General features: G+C 42.5%; 1 protein-coding gene across 1 annotated transcript in view; it reads left to right on the top strand.

The window, feature by feature from the left end:
• The window catches only part of LOC126210392 (ankyrin-2-like), a 206,142-nt gene that overhangs the window by 86,515 nt on the left and 99,531 nt on the right, over positions 1–20,096 (top strand). The window lies entirely within an intron of this gene.

Raw genomic sequence — 20,096 nt, 5'->3', positions numbered from 1 at the left:
AAGTGATGCCTACAAAAAAGGAAAAGAATGGAGAGAGAGAGAGAGAGAGAGAGAGAGAGAGAGAGAGAGAGAGAGAGAAGGTATAACGAAAGAAACAATCGACAACGATTCCACATGCAACACGATAAACTAGTAGTAGAGTTTAGGGTGTACAACTACAATATTTGAAAACATTTCCAATCCTACAGAATAAAATGTAAAATTAGGACATAATTCAAGTGCTTGCTTTTCCATTCAGTAGATAAAGATTTCCTTTTGCAGAAATATTACTCCAGAAACACATATTCCTTCCTGTTTTAGTCTCCATTGCACGCTTAAACTTTCATTTAAGGGGACATTGTACGTGAAATTCGTTGAAATTTGACATTTTCTGTTTTCTACTCCATAATGTACTTTGGACTTTCCTGAACATTTTGGTATATAATACATTAAAATTAAACAATTGTGAGACCTTCAAATAATATTTTGAATGGTGATGTGTGACTGTCAAATTTTGCGGCTACGAATATACTGCCACAGTTGAGCAGCCTTATCTTGGTAATTACCCAGTGTATTAGGCTGGTAATTGCTTTGTTTTGTGGCTACTGCAACGTCTCAGACGTCGGCATTACGAATAAACAAATCAGTCCTTTTTTCTGATACTAGCTTTCATTGAAAGTAATGTGATTATCTGATGGCAAGACAATGAAACGTGCTGGAGGACTAATGGATTAAGTAACTGATGAACTGCAGGAATATTATGGCAAGGCCATTAGAGATAACTGTGACAATTTAGAGAAGATGAAAAGAGCTGTGTGGAGCACTTTCGTTCATCGAAGATCAACCAATGAAAAGCCATGTCATGCTTTGTGTCCACCTCCACGAAAAACTCGGCGTAAATACAGGCAAGCTGAATTTTCTGGCACCCTGCATGAATTTACACATAAACATTATCTTCCTTTGGCAGTAATGGAGGTAATCAACCTGTTGATAGAGATTTGGCAAATCCTGAGCTACTAAACAAGTGTTTACATAGGAAGACCCAGAATGTGAATGAGTCCTTCAATAATGTTACGTGGTGCCATGTGCCTAAAAATGTATTTCTTGGCCTTATGACTCGAACGTTAGGCGTGTCTGATGCTGTAATAACATTTAATGGTGGGGACTATCAAAGACAAAGTTAGGGGTAAGATTTGGACAGAACACGGCTAAAGGATTGCGAGAACTGGATGAGCTTATGGAAAATTTTAAGTTGGTGTCTTAAAAATTTTCCAAGATAATGGTTCACAAAATTAGATAATTTAACATTGGCAGCATAGGACATATAATGTTCCCTTAATACAAGCTTGTGTTATTGTGAAGACCGAGATGTTTTGTTCCACTTCATGAGTTGTGCAGTCTATTCCGTTTGCTTCAAATGAAGACCTCACGAAATATAGAATTTAAGTTCTCATCTCCAGTTCTCTTCCCATTTTCTTGTTTTTACATCACTTACAATAGAAAATATTCTTTCGGCTTCAGCATTAGAATGTGGAAGTAAAAGAAACAGTTTAGCAAGTTTACTGATAATTTGATAACACTGCTGATCCTGGAGGTCTTTAAACTTTGAGATTTCACTACACATACAATGCAAGTCCATTTATAAAAGTGCCTTCTTACTATCCTTAGGCACAAGTGGTAGACTTGTTCATTCAACTGGTAATGTATTTAGATAAAATCCTCCAAACATTGATTCAACACTCGATATGTCCTTTAACTGGGACCTTCTGTCAAGTGGTAATGCAATATTTGGCTCAATGAATTTTAAGTTTCCAAAAAAAATTATGGCATATACATAGACGTTTTTTCATTGCTTTGGCTGCTGCAATATAGAAATCAAGGCATTTAAGTCTTATTTGATGAATTCCCTTTCACATTATCTACAGAGAGTTTGTAATAACTGTTCACATTTGGGGCCAAAATAACTAATCCTTATGGGTGATAATGGCATGACTGAAATGTGTTAATCTTGTGTGTTTTAGTGAGTACGCCAGACTTTAGAAAGTTGTGACCAATATTCAAAACAACAGACCCAAAGAATCTTCTGATAGATTGTGAATTAATGTTTTCCTAGGAATAGCTCAGTAGACAGGACAATTAAAAGGACTAGACATCTCTACAAAGGGAGATAACAGGAGTTGGAAATGAAAACATAGGTACGAAGTAAGTAACTGTGAATAAATCACAGGTAACATAAGAAATACCTCAGTTGATCGATGAAAGGGGGAAGTACAAAAATGTACTGAGAAACTCAGGAATACAGAAATACAAATCGCTGAGGGGTGAAACAAATAGGAAGTGCAGGGAAGCTGACAAAATGTCTGCATGAAAAATGTCAAGAAATCAAAAAAGAAATGATTGTTAGAAAGGCAGACTCAGCATACAGGAAAGTCAAAACAGCCTTCAGTGACATTAAAAGCAAGGGTGGTAACATTAAGAGTGCAATGGGAATTCCACTGCTAAGTGCAGAGGAGGGAGCAAATAGGTGGAAAGAATACATTGAAAGTCTCTATGAGGGGAAGATTTGTGTGATGTGATGGAAGAAGAAACAGGAATCGATTTAGAAGAGATAGGATATCCAGTATTAGAAACAGAATTTAAAAGAGGACTTAAGGTCAAATAAGGCCGAAGGAACAGATAACATTCCATCAAAATTTCTAAAATCATTGGCGGTAGTGGCAACAAAGCGATTCTTCACGTTGGTGTGTAGAATGTATGTGTCTGACGACATACCATCTGACTTTTGGAAAAATATTATCCACACAGTTCCGACGACTATAAGAGGTGACAAGTGCGAGAACTATCAAACGATCAGCTTAACAGCTGATGCATCCAAGTAGCTGCCAAGAATAATACACAGAAGAATGGAGAAGAAAATTGAGGATGCACTAGACGAAGACCGTTTGGCGTTAGAAAAGGTAAAGGCATGAGAGAGATGATTCTGGCGCTGCAGTTGATAATGTAAGTAAGATTAAAGAAAAATCAATATACTTTCATAGGATTTGTCGACATGAAAACAGCATTCGACAATGTAAAATGGTGGAAGATCTTCTAAATTCTGAGAAAAAGAGGAGTAAACTATAGGGAGAGATGGGTAATATACAATACATACAGGAGCCAGAAGGAAATAAGCAGAGTGGACGACGAAGAACAAAGTGCTCGTATTAAGAAGGGTGTAAGACATGTAAGTAGTCTTTCATCCCTCATGTTCAATATGTATATCGAAGAAGCAATGATGGAAATTAAACAAAGGTTCAGGAGTGGAATCAAAATTCAAAGTGAAAGAATGTCAATGGTACGATTCGCTGATGACATTGCTGAGTGAAAGTGAAGAAGAACTGGAGCACTGAAAACACCTCCATAAATGCACTGGAAGTAGTCTTTGATCATGGGGATACGTGATGCCACATGTCACACACCCTTAGCCCACCTCTGGGTGGCCCCATCTGCTGTACGATGTGCATACGTTTTGGATCTACATTTTGTAACTACAGACTCCACAATCGGCAATCCGTTCCCCACAGCTTTAATTAAGCTGATAACCTTCTTGTTCTGAGGAGATTTGTCGCATTCATTACTGTGATACCTCATTACTTCATAAAGATCGCAGTTTTTCACCCAATAGAGGAAGCTATCTGTATCCATATACAGTAACTTTGGTTCCATGAAATGAATTTTGGGAAACTCTTAGTGGAAGTGGTACATGTGAAGTTTGGAGATTTCCAGTATACACAACCCCAAATAGATAGGATTCGTAAACTATGCTGAAACCTTCTATATCTCCACAGCAACGAAGTTCTCATTGAAATTAACGACCAATTTCAAAGTTGGTCTGGCGATGCAATTTCTTATCACATAACGTCACTACCATTTGGTCCTAATCTAAATATCATGTCCATTTCTTATATCGTGGATGGTTTTACCAAAATGGAATTATTCATTACTATATAAAGTCTTTTTCGAAATCACTGGTCACATCCACTCACTTTTCAGTGTTCCCTCTTCAACCAGGGGGACTGATTGAAGGAGATATCCCTGGTGACTCTACCTAGATCCATTCCTAAGCTGAGACACTACTAGAGATTATGATAATGAATTACATATCCCTGCTTGTGCCCACCAATTCAGGGACACTGTTTCCTTGTGGAACTTCTTGGTCTGGACATAAAGGCTAGTCACTTGACATTTCATGTATACTGACAGGTACGTGAGGTCTAAATCCATCACATACCCTAGATCAGAATCAGCTGCCACATCCACCTCATCCCTCTAATTTGTCTTTGGGCACCCACTGAAATCCACCAACTGGCAATGGCTGCATCATGGCATGTCCATATATGTTATTCACATGAAAATATAGAATATAACTTAAAGCAAAGAATGTAGCGAACCCCCACAGCCATATGTGGATTATTTCCCTTGGCTTGTCTATGGACACACTGGCAAACTGCCCCACGGATCTTGCACTCAAAGAAACGAAACATTTCGGCATCTATCAAAAGTTCGAAGCTGCATCTCATTTTCTTCAGCATTGCATCCCTGGACAACGCAGGTGCTCTGTAATAAAAGGAGGGAGGTGTCCAGAGAGTATGTGGCTGTGCATACACTCTGGAACTTTTCAAAAAGCTCTGCAAGGAACTGTGCATTGGAGTCCATGTATAGTCAAATTGGGAATGTTGAATTCTCGCCAGAGAGACATGGCATGCTCATAATCTGCACTAGTTATAGGATTGCCTGTGAGAGTTCTGTAAATGCAGCTATGTTGGATAAATTTGTTTCATAGGGTTTTGCTTTACTATATGGATACTCATAATGGAAAACTCCTTTCCTAGTCATAATTTGAAATTTTTCCTCATTGGGGTATGAAGATCAGGTAATGTGAATATCCTCCTGAGGTAGAGTGTCAACAAGATTCTGGAGTGAATTCTGCATAAAACGTAGAGTCAAGGAAGAGGATCATAATTTCTGGAGTCATTCGTTTTGAGAAAGAAATATACTTCTCTACAGTCTCAGGTAGGACTTTCCTCATACCGAAATTAGCCAATTGCTCAACTAGAAAGTGAGCATCAAATCCACTACTTGCAAGCATTGCAAGCTGCACTACAGAACTGCCCCATAAGATGACAATGATCTCTATGGGGAATTTTAACTTTTCTGTCTAACAGCAGCCCTCAAATATGACAATTAACTCTATCATTGTATAATTTTTTATCCTCAACTAATGCTGTCATGGGGATGTTGGTGCTATAAATCCTATCAAAATCTCATGAAAGTTGTTAGAGCTCAGTGAAAAACTAAACTGTAGGATTATCCCTGCTGTAAGTTTCGAAGTAGTTAAGACTTGAACGATATAAGCATACAAGTTGGTACACTGTCACATACATTATGTGTTTTTGTGTGAAGGTGGTATGTGAGGCTAAGGGGTTTCCTTCACTGTGGATGATAGGAGCAAGTCAGCATATAAAACAAATGGACGTCATTCCTGGTGGTGAGGATTTCTTAATTAACTTGTTTTCTTCTGTAGACATAACAACATGTACCGGTTCCTTGGAAGTGCACTCTACTAGAAGCGCTGTTAGTAACTTGTCTGAGGAAAAATAATTCAGATGCCTTTAGCAAATATGCTTTAAATAACTATCAGTTGACAACTGGGAGGAAAGGAGTTGGGCCATGTCTTTGATCCAAACAAAATGATAATTGTATCTCTCCTTATATTTCTCAGCGGAAAATTAGAGCATATTTACGTCCATCTCAAGCTCACTGACAAATTTTTGAGAAATGGAGGGGTCGGACAGTGATATGTTCCGCACATTTGATTTGCGTTTCTTCAGACCTTAAACGTGAACTGATACTCCAGCATTTTGTGCCTCAAACTAAGGTATATTCTGAATCTTTACGGGGAACTCGATACTGACAAACTTATAACATCAACAAATGTTAAGGCCTATTCCCTTTTGAGATGTGCACTCCGGATTGTGTTTGATTTTTCTTTCGGAAGTCAGGATTGACCATACAAAACAAGCCTGATCATTTTCATTTTGGACATTAATACACACCTTCTTATCAGCTATATCCTTAGGGAGTTTTTATAACTGGATCCCCATTTAATGGATGTCTGTGAATGATGAGGTGTTGTATTTGGCTGAGTGCTTTAGCTGACCCACTTACTTCTATCTCAGAAAAGTTGGCCAGTATAGTACCCATGGTGGATTCACGATACCACACGGTGATTGATGTGCTCTGAGATATGACCCAATTACGGCCCCAGATGTAGTTTAGGTTTTTCTCTTCAGCAGCACCATGCTGTTGGGGGGGGGGGGGGGGCTGGGGCGGTGAGTCAACTTGCAGCAAAGTACTGCATCACATTTAATGGTCTGGTAGGAAATCTCAGATCATCTAGGCCAGCACTGGAAGCCATGCTTCTAGAAACCTGACTGGGTCACAATACCCCCTGACTGGATACTCAGTTCTAGTGAAAGAAATACAATCCTCAAATGCCTTACCAACAGTCGGCTATTCTAGAAGGGTCATGATGCCACTAATCTCATGTCCTTCACTATCAGGACAGGAGAGAGCACTATGGCTAGCCGCAGATTCATTAATACTGTGTCTAGGAAATGAATCTGATGACTGCATCCAGCTAGTGGATGATGGTACTGGTGAGGAGGCTCTTGCTGGGTGGGTGGGTGGGGTGGGGGGGGTAGTGGTATGTGCAGAGGCACACATACCTTTCAGTCAGAGTCGGAGGTGGTGGTGGTGATAAGGTACTGTGGGAGTACCCAAGTTGCTTTGATGGTGTCTGGCAATGTGGCTGATGCTGCTGCTACATGCTAAAATCTCCACCACCATCAGCCTGGGGGGCGGGAGATCATTGCTGTTCTTCTTTCTTCGACTGATCTGTCCACAGATGTCAGAGGGTACGCAATGGTGTGGCGGCGGTGGGTTGTTGTCAGGAGCACACTGCAGCGACTGCAGTCACCTCTCTCACAGCCATGAGTAGTATCTTGCCCAGCGGTGCACGCTGTTTAGGCGTGTGTTTCGATCCTACCTCCGCAACCACCACTCTAGACACCGGGTGCTGTCGGTGACGCCACTGTAACAGATGAATAACAAATATTAAGTGCAATGCCCAATTTTTTTAAATACATGCTGCAAGCAAATAACAACAGCAATTACGTACACCAACATTCCGTAATGGTAATTACATGTTCCAATGACAATGGTTGCATTATAATCACCTTTTACACACTGGGTCCAAGGCTTGAACAGTTAAGTCGGGCTTTCTGGTAGTTCCCTCCCCCCCCCCCCCTCCCAATCCAGTATTTCCTCCTCCTCATCCAAAAGGCGAGATGATGCTGCCTTTCAGCATAGTCAGCAGCCGCCGTCTCATGCACCGTTCAAAAGCCCGGTAGTATGGAGGTATGCCTCTGCTGACTACTACCTAAATAATCGCTGTGAGAGATACTGAACTTATTGGGTAATCAGACACATTGAATAATAGACCAGTTAACTTACATGTCAGGCTACCCTGGCAAAGGCGTTTGCTGCTACTACCACTGCTGATGCGGGCGTTGGAATCTGAGTGCTTCTTTTCTCCCATAAAAAAAAAAAAAAACTAATGCAAGGACACAAGCGAACACACAGGTGAACTGACGATTGCAGAATGAGAGGGACTGCACAACGATGAGGGTTTATATAACCTCTACCACCCCCAACGACCATTACACCGAAGGAGCCAATAGGAGGATGGCATTCCTCCCCACCAGCTGATGAATGCTGGTCTGAGCCCAAGAGACAAGTAGGTCACGGAATTCGCTCGCGTTTGCACGTTCATTCTGGCGCACTCTGGAAATACGTACTCATTCCACTGATCCATTCCTTGTGATGGACCCGCTCGTCAGTCCGGCCAGAGATCCCACTTCCAGTCACTGGTTCACTCCGTGGCGAGCTGCGACTGCTGACAGATGTGTCGCTTTGCAGGTTCCAATTTATGACAGTATCTCGTGTAGCAAACTATTGTGATAATGTATTTAACAGTATTTTTACTTTATGTAGGATCGTTTCTAGAGTTTCGATGTGATGTATTTGAGCTCATCTACTTTAGTTTCAGTTCATAAAGAATATTCTAGTGCCATGTATTTTCGAGTGTATTAGCATTCATTTACTTTTAAGCGATATATTTCCGTTTCACGTGCACGTGTGTAGACTGCCACGCTTGTAAGCAACGACATGAAGTAGGTACCGGATCTAAACACTTGAGAAGACCGCCACTCTTTCCGAGATGCTTGGCCGTGGTTCGGCGCATTGTGCCTTCGAGCATAGGTATGCAACACTTGGCAGTTAGAGTGCAGTGTTTTGTGCGCAAGTGTATTTGAAGAAAATTGTGTAAAGCTACATTTACAAGTTCAATTTTTTTATGCACAAATTGTTTACCGATTTCTTACGACACATCTTGAAGCAAACTACTGTGCAGCGATCTACTTGAATGTGTATTCAGAGAGATATTCGATTGGAATTAATATCTTGTTAAGCAGTTCATGCTCAGAGACAAAAGAAGGTTGGAGTATTTCCCATAAAAGTGCTCGAAGTCTCAGGGATAAAGGCTCAGCGAAGACGGAGGCTTCACAAATGAGCCAGAACTGGCCACAATTTTCTTAGAGTCTGTGTTCAAGTGTGGCAGTATTCCTCGAAATAAAAACTATAATAACATCGCAAATTGTTTACATCTTTGCATCATGTGCAAAGCTCTCTCTCTCTCTCTCTCTCTCGCTCTCTCTCTCTCTCTCTCTCTCTCTCTCTCTCTCTCTCTCTCTCTGTCTCTCTCTTCGTGCAATGTTATATTTAGTTCATGTGACATATTCAGTTTATAAACTGTGTGAAATGTTCAGTATAATGCTCAAATTGCTTAAAGAACACACAATCTTCCATAAACATTATCCTTGAAAACTGTTTCAATACTCCATGCAACATTTAATTCAGATCTTTTTAGTAAGCCTGCTACTAACTGTGAATTTTTTTATTCCTGTGAAACAATATTCTGCATAAACAATATCCCTGCAAACTGTTTAAACTCCAGCAAAAATTTCAAGGTGTATTAGAAATAGATAATATCCATGCAAATTCTTTAATGCATTGTGATTGACGCTATATTAGTCTACCATTGTGAGATCCTCTCTGTCCAACGTCCAAATGCAGACTGAGCGACTTTTCCCGCTATTTTTTTCCTGTGGTGCCATCTTGGATTACATCTGGATGGGACAGGGAGGAGAGGGGCTGGAAGTTCCCTGAGGGGGCTCATGTGCCAGCTGGGGAAAATCCACATCATCATCCATGGGTGGGGGTAATTAATTGGTCAAGTAATTGATTTGCATATCAGTTCGATATCAAAATTGCACTAGAACGTATGTTTCCCCACTACTTAATGTCACCTCTGAAGCAATTTTGGAGTTGGGAAAGCATCTTCTAACACAGGAACAAGATCTTCCACTGTTGAAAATGCAACATTATGCTCCATGAAAAAAGTTGCTAATCTTATTTTAGCTGCCTTCACTTTTTCACATGTTCGCTTTTGCCACACATTGTGGAAAAACAGTCCACAACAGTTCTATTACTTTGCACATTTTTAAAATTTTTGATGTGTTTAATTCGAGATGCGTGTTTTTTGAGTTCGCTTTTACCAGAAGTAACAATCACGTTACACTTTTTATACTGCGCCTTTCTGTTGTCACTCTCAACGACCTGCAACCACTCTTTAAATTGTCAATTGATACCAAGAGTATTGGACAGTTTTAGTATACTTTTCCACATCTAATTCATTGCACTCAGATTTCGATTTCTTTGCACTTGAAGGACTGCAGTCTGACATTCTTAAACAAACAATTCAGAAACATTTATTATTTAATAAGATCAAGATTAACACACAAGACTCCAAGTGACAAATGATGGGTAAGAATTTCCAGTGAGAGTGATCTGAGCAAATTAAACCACTTCAGACAGTACCGTATAATAATAATTGTTTACATCTTTGCATCAAGTGCAAAGCTCTCTCTCTCTCTTTCTTTCTCTCTCTCTCTCTCTCTCTCTCTCTCTCTTTGTGCCTCTCGACTTGGCCTACCACCGAAATTTCACTGTGAGATGCAATGTTCATTGGGAAATTCGACAATGTTTCACATGTGTCACTCATACATAAACAATGGTGCTTTTAAGTTATGCATATGAAAGGAAATTTGAACTAATGGTAGCTACTAAACTGGGAGTGCTGACTGCTGGTTGAATAAATGACAGGCTATGGGTGTCATACAGTTACTTCTGTGTCCTGTTTTACCTTATTTTCGCGGCATGTCACGATCATAACAGAGCATGTGTTTTACTGTTGTGGAAACAAACCTATTTTGCCCCATAGTGAGCCGGTCACTGTGGCCGAGCGGTTTTAGGCACTGGAGTCTCGAACCACGCTGCTGCTACAGTCGCAGGTTTGAATCCTGCCGCGAGGATGGATATGTGTGATGTCCTTAGGTTAGTTAGGTTTAAGTAGTTCTCAGTCTAGGGGACTGATGACCACAGATGTTAAGTCCCATATTGCTCAGAGCCATAGTGAGAGCGCTAACTGCTGGCTGTGCAAGGACTGTTGGCAGATGTCATTTACTTTCGTGAAATGTTTATATTTACTGTTGCATGTTCTATAACCATTACTACACTATGTTAGAGAGAGGAATTGCCTTTTCTAAGAAAATCCGTTTGTACCTTCCTGAAAAATATCTGTCAAAATGTCCCACAATATGGGACAAATCCAACGTGTTGACAACACTGTGTGTAGACACTTTGCTGCTGGCTCTTAAGGGAAATCACGGGCGCCGGTAGACCGGCACGGTAGGCGTTTCCCTCGCAGCCACCATCACAAGGGCGGCAGCAGTGCTCGCAAATTCGGTAGCACCACCTACGGGCCGTCAGCCATTTCATACCGTCTGGCGGGCTTTCAGACTCGACGGGCTAGGACGCCGCACCCCTTCCCCATCAAATGGACGCATAGGGTCGGTATCAGCCGTAGATGCCGGCTTCGACTTCCAGGAACACACAAAACTTTCTTTCTAACTCTGTAGATCAGAGAAGCTGGTTCTAGCTGCGTATGCAGAATTCGATGGTTGCTGTTTCTTTGTGTATAGTCAACAACGATAGTGTGTATGGGATTTGTCTCCAGTCAGCATTGCACTTCATAACACGTTATTTACAGTTCAAACATGCGCCCACCGCGCTGCTGGTGAAAGAAACTGAAATTTAATATCTGTCTGTGAGTAGGAAACCGGTGGTTGGTGTCGTGTGCAATCCCAGTGAAGCAAAAATTTTTCGTCTCGCCGTTTCTGTTTCCAGTGCCTTGCTACTAATGAAACAATGCGATATCTGAATTTGATTATGCTTTCTGACAATCCGATTAGTCCCCAATCCAAATAAAAAAACTGTGACGTCGTTTCAGGTCTGACAAGGAGCCCCTCGAGTGCGAGGTCGCAAGTTCAATCTTTAATAAGGCTCGTTTGTAAGTGTTGTGTTAACAATTACGTCAGGAAAAATGTCAGCTGCTAATGACTCATCACGTACATCAGAAGGACGATAGAAAATGAACATCCGGAAGGAGCAGAGATCAACCTTGTATGAGGTGTATTTATTACACTTCACAAACTGGACGTCGTCGACATTCAAGTAAATTTGGAACAAACCATTAACTTGTTCTATGAAAACCGAATGTAAACCGGTGTGCCACAGTAATCACAAAGATTTGTACCATCATGATGAAAGGTGAACTCCTTGAGAGTTACAAACCAAGCAGAAAGTTCACCTAGGTATCCACTTCTATCAAGTGCATGTGGAATCATATTGGTGTAGGGGTGATGAGAACTGATTGAATGTAACGGCATGCAACCGAATGCAAAACAGTCATGGAGCTTATCGCGAAACTGACTGTCCTTTAAGGCGTAGCTGCAGGTTTTTGTTTTTTTTTTTTATATAAGAGGTGGAGCCTCTCCACGCCCACACCGACATGATGGCCAACACAAAAGGTCTACTGCCATCTCTGCATAAGGGTTAGTATTCACTAAAGTGAGGTGTCGCAGGATGTGGGTACTGCGATGTTTGCGTACGTCTGGTTAAGGTTAACCATTAATACGCGCTCATCTGGAGATAGATTGGTCGAAATCTGACGAAGGGTATCGGTTTTAAGGGCAGAGGAAAAAAAGTGCCATGGCAAGAGCCAAGGGAAAAAAAACCTCTGCGATAGGTCGGGTGGTAAGAGCAGTAGCGGTTGTCTTGCTGCCTGCGATAGGTTGTGCAAGGATAGGCTTTGTTAGTAGTGGGTATCATGCATGTCGATACCTTGACGTTGTGCGTTTGTGCTGCTCGGCGGCTGGCGCTGGGTGCTGGTACAGAGTCCTCGTTCAGCGTCAGCAACCTGCAACAGTTAGGTTTGTTATCGATCTTGTGTCCGATAGGTCATATACCGGAAGCACAGTGTGAGGGAATGTTGGCAGATTGTTCGTGCGTCTGCGGGCGAGCTCGTCGGTGTCACTGCTGTGGCCTGTTGGTCGGCTCTAACAGCAGCTGGTAGTTGCCAGTCAGTGTTGCTGATATGCAGGGGCTTAGCGACGTTTGTCGCTGTTTGCGTATGTTAGTTTACCATAGGTGGTTATGCCCTAGCTAGCAGTGTCTTTGGCCGCTTGTGTTTCCACCTGTGGCTGCTGCAGGTAGTGCGATGTTGGTTTTTATACGCAAACCAGAAATCGAGCAAAATCTAATTATTTTGACCAGCTGTTAGCAAAAAGCAGTGCTCGTACCACAGTTGTAGTCCTCTTACGCCCACGTTCCCACTCTTTCCAGATCAACAGTCGGCATAATTGTACACGAATTATTTAAGGCTTTGACGTTAGTTGATCTTGATAACAACTGTCCTGGTACCTCTAATTTCCAGGGTTCCTTTAATATGCGTTTCCTCTTCAGATCCCGATTGGTCGGAACTGAAAAACAAATTCCTTACAGAATTATAGGATAAATTTTGTACATCTCATCTACAGATTTTCGCGCCGATTCTGCATTTTTTTGTGCGCCGTCAAGTTGGCGCTTTGTTTGATATTTCATTACCTTACATCTACCAACTTTGTAGCACGGTTCGAAGTTATGTAACCATCCACTGCTTCCCTTGAAATAACTAATCTATGTGGCTTCCTTTCCGACAAGGATAGTAAACTATTTGGTTCGATACCTGTTCCGGTATCGCTTCACTTGTTACACACGTATCATGATCATTGTACTCCTGACGTACGTTCTCTGCATAGTCGAGCATACACAATACCACACATTCCACGCACTCGTCTTGCAGGAACGCTAATATTTCGTCTATCGCTTCTTTCTCACTTTGCGAAATCCCTTGAGTTCCTTTCCGACGAAATGTCAACTTCGGCAACTGTTGTAGTAGATATAATGCAATGTTTGCTTTGTTTACCATTGCCATAGCTCTGCTTTGTGTCAACACCACCAGCATTGTAACACTGTCAAAAAAAAAAAAAGTTAAAATGTGTCTGAAATCTTATGGGACTTAACTGCTAACGTCATCAGTCCCTAAGCTGACACATTACCTAACCTAAATTATTCTAAGGACAAACACATACACCTATGCCCGAGGGAGGACTCGAACCTCCGCCGGGATCAGCCGCACAGTCCATGACTGCAGCGCCTTAGGCCGCCAGGCTAATCGCGCGCGGCTAACACTGTCCTGAAGTTACTAGTCGACTACGCTCCACAGCCTCACGCTGCACTCACCACTGGAAACCCACTGTCCCACCCCCTGTTGCCATTAGCAGCCAATATTGTGATTGCCTGGCATACAATATGTGCGATATCCAACGCCGTAAACGTCATTGTCCTTTCGCGGCATCGCACTGAAAGGATTCCTTGTGAGTATGTGAAGACTTTGTTACCTGTTTAAGAAACCATGTTCAGTGTCTTTCATGGTTAGTTAAAATGAACAGTAGGCGATGAAGAAGACTCCAAATTCGAAAGTTTTTGCCGTGCAAATTTAAACTGAGTCTTGCTAACTGTTAGAGGCCAAAAATTAGAAATTTCATGTGCCTCCTCCATAATCAGCAATGACGATCTGTGCCGTGCTCAGGCCTCTGTTAGGCACGGAAGCGTTACGTAGTTACCATTGATGTTTACATACAGCGCTTGACTACCTTAATAGCGGTTTTTCTAACTGGTTACCTCAATAACCAGTTCATAAAAACCCGCTCTCCAAGTTACCGATAGTTGATGGGTGGTTAAGAAATCTTTTAGCGTGGCATTCTACATTCCTTTTGGGAGCCCAGATATTGATGAGAAATCTGTTAACCACGACAAATTGTGATCCGATTGAGTGGTAATGAGAATGGTTACAAAGGGTGTATCAAAAAGAATTATCCGCTTAGGCACATGTATATTTCTGAAACTAATAAACATGTACAATGAATTTTGTTCTAAGATGAACGGGAAGCTCATAAAATTTTTCTTCTTACCTTTCCATAGGTGTTCAATACGCCCCACTTGAGATGCACACAATATGTCAATGTTGTTGTTGTTGTGGTCTTCAGTCCTGAGACTGGTGTGATGCAGCTCTCCATGCTCCTCTAACCTGTGCAAGCTTCTTCATCTCCCAGTACTTACTGCAGCCTACATCCTTCTGAATCTGCTTAGTGTATTCATCTCTTGGTCTCCCTCTACGATTTTTACCCTCCAGGCTGCCCTCCAATGCTAAATTTGTGATCCCTTGATGCCTCAGAACGTGTCCTACCAACCGGTTCCTTCTTCTTGTCAAGTTGTACCACAAGCTCCTCTTCTCCCCAATTCTATTCAATACCTCCTCATTAGTTGTGTCATCTACCCATCTAATCTTCAGCATTCTTCTGTAGCACCACATTTCGAAAGCTTCTATTCTCTTCTTGTCCAAACTATTTATCGTCCATGTTTCACTTCCATACATAGGTATAGTCCAAACAAATACTTTCAGAAACGACTTCCTGACATTTAAATCTATACTCGATGTTAACAAATTTCTCTTCTTCAGAAACGCTTTCCTTGCCATTGCCAGTCTACATTTTATATCCTCTCTACTTCGACCATCATCAGTTACTTTGCTCCCCAAATAGCAAAACTCCTTTACTACTTTAAGTGTCTCATTTCCTAATCTAATTCCCTCAGCATCACCCGACTTAATTCGACTACATTTTATTATCCTCGTTTTGGTTTTGTTGATGTTCATCTTATATTCTCCCTTCAAGACACTGTCCATTCCGTTCAACTGCTCTTCCAAGTCTTTTGCTGTCTCTGACAGAATTACAATGTCATCGGTGAACCTCAAAGTTTTTATTTTTTCTCCATGGATTTTGATACCTACTCCAAATTTTTCTTTTGTTTACTTTACTGCTTGCTCAATATACAGATTGAATAACATCGGGGAGAGCCTACAAGCCTGTCTCACTGCCTTCCCAACCACTGCTTCCCGCCGGCCGCGGTGGTCTAGCGGTTCTAGGCGCTCAGTCCGGAACCGCGGGACAGCTACGGTCGCAGGTTCGAATCCTGCCTCGGGCATGGATGTGTGTGATGTCCTTAGGTTAGTTAGGTTTGATTAGTTATAAGTTCTAAGGGACTGATGACCTCAGAAGTTCAGTCGCATAGTGCTCAGAACCACTGCTTCCCTTTCATGTCCCTCGACTCTTATAACTGCCAACGGGTTTCTGTACAAACTGTAAATAGCCTTTCGCTCCCTGTATTTTATCCCTGCCACCTTCAGAATTTGAAAGAGATTATTCCAGTCAACATTGTCAAAAGCTTTCTCTAATGCTAGAAACGTAGGTTTGCCTTTTCTTAATCTAGCTTCTAAGATAAGTCGTACGGTCAGTATTGCCTCACGTGTTCCAACATTTCTACGGAATCCAAACTGATCTTCTCCGACGTCGGCTTCTACCAGTTTTCCCATTCGTCTGTACAGACTTCGCGTTAGTATTTTGCAACCGTGACATATTAAACTGATAGTTCGATAATTTTCACATCTGTCAACGCCTGCTTTCTTTGGGATTTGAATTATTGTATACTTCTTGAAGTCTGAGGGTATTTCGCCTGTCTCATACATCTTGCTCACCAGATGGTAGAGTTTTGTCAGGACTGGCTCTCCCAAGGCTATCAGTAGTTCTAATGGAATGTTGTCTACTCCCGGGGCCTTGTTTCGATTTAGGTCTTTCAGTGCTCTATCAAATTCTTCACGCAGTATCATGTCTCCCATTTCATCTTCATCTACATCCTCTTCCATTTCCATAATATTGTCCTGAAGAACATCGCCCTTCTATAGTCCCTCTATGTACTCCTTCCACCTTTCTGCTTTCCCTTCTTTGTTTAGTACTGGGTTTCCATCTGAGCCCTTGATATTCATACAAGTGGTTCTCTTTTCTCCAAAGGTCTGTTTAATTTTCCTGTAGGCAGTATCTATCTTACCCCTAGTGAGATAAGCCTCTACATCCTTACATTTGCCCTCTAGCCATGCCTGCTTAGCCGTTTTGCACTTCCTGTCGATCTCATTTTTGAGACGTTTGTATTCCTTTTTGCCTGCTTCACTTACTGCATTTTTATATTTTCTCCTTTCATCAATTAAATTCAGTATTTCTTCTGTCACCCAAGGATTTCTACTGGCCCTCGTCTTTTTACCTACTTGATCCTCTGCTGCCTTCACCTCTTCATCCCTCAAGGCTACCCATTCTTCTTCTACTGTATTTCTTTCCCCCATTCTTGTAAATTGTTTCTTTATGCCCTTCCTGAAACTCTGTACAACCTCTGGTTCTTTCCGTTTATCCAGGTCCCATCTCCTCAAATTCCCACCTTTTTGTAGTTTCTTCAGTTTTAATCTACAGTTTATAACCAATAGATTGTGGTCAGAGTCCACATCTGCCCCTGGAAATGTCTTACAATTTAAAACCTGGTTCCTAAATCTCTGTCTTACCATTATATAATCTATCTGATACCTTTTAGTATCTCCAGGGTTCTTCCATGTATACAGCCTTCTTTCATGATTCTTAAACCAAGTGTTAGCTATGATTAAGTTATGCTCTGCGCAAAATTCTACCAGGCGGCTTCCTCTTTCATTTCTTAGCCCCAATCCATATTCACCTATTATCTTTCTTTCTCTTCCTTTTCCTACTACCGAATTCCAGTCACCCATGACTATTAAATTTTCGTCTCCCTTCACTATCTGAATAACTCCTTTTATCTCATCATACATTTCTTCAATTTCTTCGTCATCTGCAGAGCTAGTTGGCATATAGACTTGTACTACTGTTGTAGGCGTGTCTATCTTGACCACAATAAAGCGTTCACTATGTTGTATGTAGTAGCTTACCCGAACTCCTTTTTTTTTATTCCTTATTAAACCTACTCCTGCATTACCCCTATTTGATTTTGTATTTATAACCCTGTATTCACCTGACCAAAGGTCTTGTTCCTCTTGCCACCGAACTTCGCTAATTCACACTATATCTAACTTTAACCTATCCATGCCCCTTTTTAAATTTTCTAATCTACCTGCCCGATTAAGGGATCTGACATTCCACGCTCCGATCCGTAGAACGCCAGTTTTCGTTCTCCTGATAACGACGTCTTCCTGAGTAGTCCCCGCCCGGAGATCTGAATGGGGGACTATTTTACCTCCGGAATATTTTACCCAAGAGGACGCCATCATCATTTATCCATACAGTAAAGCTGCATGCCCTCGGGAAAAATTACGGCCGTAGTTTCCCCTTGCTTTCAGCCGTTCGCAGTACCGGCACAGCAAGGCCGTTTTGGTTAATGTTACAAGGCCAGATCAGTCAATCATCCAGACTGTTGTTCCTGCAAGTACTGAAAAGGCTGCTGCCCCTCTTCAGGAACCACACGTTTGTCTGGCGTTTCAACAGATACCCCTTCGTTGTGGTTGCACCTATGGCACGGCTATCTGTGTCGCTGAGGCACGCAAGCCTCCCCACCAACGGCAAGGTCTATGGTTCATGGGGGCGGAATATGTCAATACGGTATTCAAACTGTTCCCACACTACAGCGAGCATGTCTTGAGTAAGAGCTATGCGATGTCTCACTTGATTCACTGTTGTTTGTAGCGGCGGCACATAAACGGAGTCTTTTATAAACCACCACCATAATTAATCACATACAGTCAGGTCCGGTAGCTTGGAGGCCAGTAATGTAAGCCTCAATCATTTAGTCCAGTGCGACCGATCCATCGTTCAGTAATCCTCTTATATAAAAATTCCCGCGCTTGCAGATGCCACAATGGCGGTGCCCCATCCTGTTGGTAAAGGAAGTCGTTCGAATCAGTCTCCAACTGAAGGCAAAAGGAAGTTCTCTAGCATATCGAGATATGCGCCTCCTGTAACAGTGTTCTCAGGAAAGAGAAATGGACTATACAACTCTTCCCGCGAAACCGCACAAAACACATTAAATTCTGGAGAGTCGCTCTTATGTTTTACAACTTAATGTGGTTCATCCCTACCACATACTCTCACATTATGACGGTTCAGCTTTCCATTTAAATGGAATGTTGCCTCGTCACTGAACACTAGGCGTGGAAGAAAACTGTCATCCTCCATCCCGCCAAAAACGAAATTACTCCACACATTGTTGTTTGTCACATTCACGAAGAGCTTGCAGTAGCTGAATTTTGTACGGTTTGATGTGTAAACGTCGACGAGGCACACGCCAGACCGACATCGGGGGCACGTTGAGCTGTCGAGCTCCAAGGCGAACGGATTTCTGTGGCCTCCTTGTGGAACTATAGCGGATGCGTGTCTGTGTCAGACACTCGAGGACGCGCCGCCGGTTTGCCTTTGCAGAAACAGCATGTTTCTCGGAATTGTTCATGCCATCGTCTAATGCTCTGTCCTACAGGAGGATCCACACCATACCTAGTACGAAAGTCACGCTGAACAGTTACTACTAAGGCGCACTGCCCGAAACGTAGAACACAAAACGCTTTGTGTTGTCCCGTCACCCTTTTTACTAGAACTGAAGTGGGCGCACACTGCTGCTTCCTAGCGGGAACCATGTAAAACTCGAGAGTCTGCTCTTTCCAACAGTCCCTTGTTCACGGACATGTCTCAAATAACGTAATAGTTAAGATTCATTTTAAATCGCATGGTTCTTTTTGATACAGACTGTATTTTTGATATGTCGCCGGCCTGTGTGGCCGTGCGGTTTTAGGCGCTTCAGTCTGGAACCGCGTGACCGCTACGGTCGCAGGTTCGAATCCTGTCTCGGGCATGGATGTGTGTGATGTCCTTAGGTTAGTTAGGTTTAAGTAGTTCTAAGTTCTAAGGGGCTGATGACCTCAGATGTTGAGTCCCATAGTGCTCTGAGCCATTTTAACCATGTTTTTGAACACTAGTGGGCTCCTTTGAAATCATTTGTCGTTGTCAGATTTGTATGTAGAAATGAGGCGAGAAGAGGCACAGGACAGTTTCGTTATGAGGGCTGCAGACAACTGAGGTGGAACGCAACAAAGGTCGTTCGGACGTCTTTGAGCGTGACAGTACGCAACGCGGTGTGCGATCTTGCACGGCCGTGCGAAGAGTGTGTCAGTTCCCCAGCCGCTGGGTTCCCGACCGCCTGCCACTCCTCTACACTCAGTTCCCTACGTGCGCGTCAGCGGTGAGGCCCTGACAGACCCGGGCAGTGCTGGAGGACAGGACAGGACAGGACAGGACAGGACAGGACAGGACAGAGGGCCGCAGCGTGGGTGGGCCGCTGGGCCGCGGGGCATTTACCTAGGTTGCAGTCGGGATTACCCAACCTTCTTCAGAATAAAAGTAACTACCGTTTGTCCACAGTGGATATCGTCAAGCTAAAACTACAAATCCATAAATTATCGTCAGACTGTAAAAACGTATCTGAAACTGCCTCGGCCCCACTTCGCGACCGCGATGCGGCAGCCACGAGTACTGTACTGGAACTCGCGAAGAGGGGCCGACGCAGTTTCAGATAAGTTTGTACAGTCTGACGATAATTGATGGATTTGTAGTTTTAGC

The sequence above is a fragment of the Schistocerca nitens genome, chromosome 10 (assembly GCF_023898315.1).
Source record: "Schistocerca nitens isolate TAMUIC-IGC-003100 chromosome 10, iqSchNite1.1, whole genome shotgun sequence".
Lineage (NCBI taxonomy): Eukaryota > Metazoa > Arthropoda > Insecta > Orthoptera > Acrididae > Schistocerca > Schistocerca nitens.
Note: the sequence above shows the minus strand (reverse complement) of the source record. Positions and strands in the feature narration are given on the sequence as shown.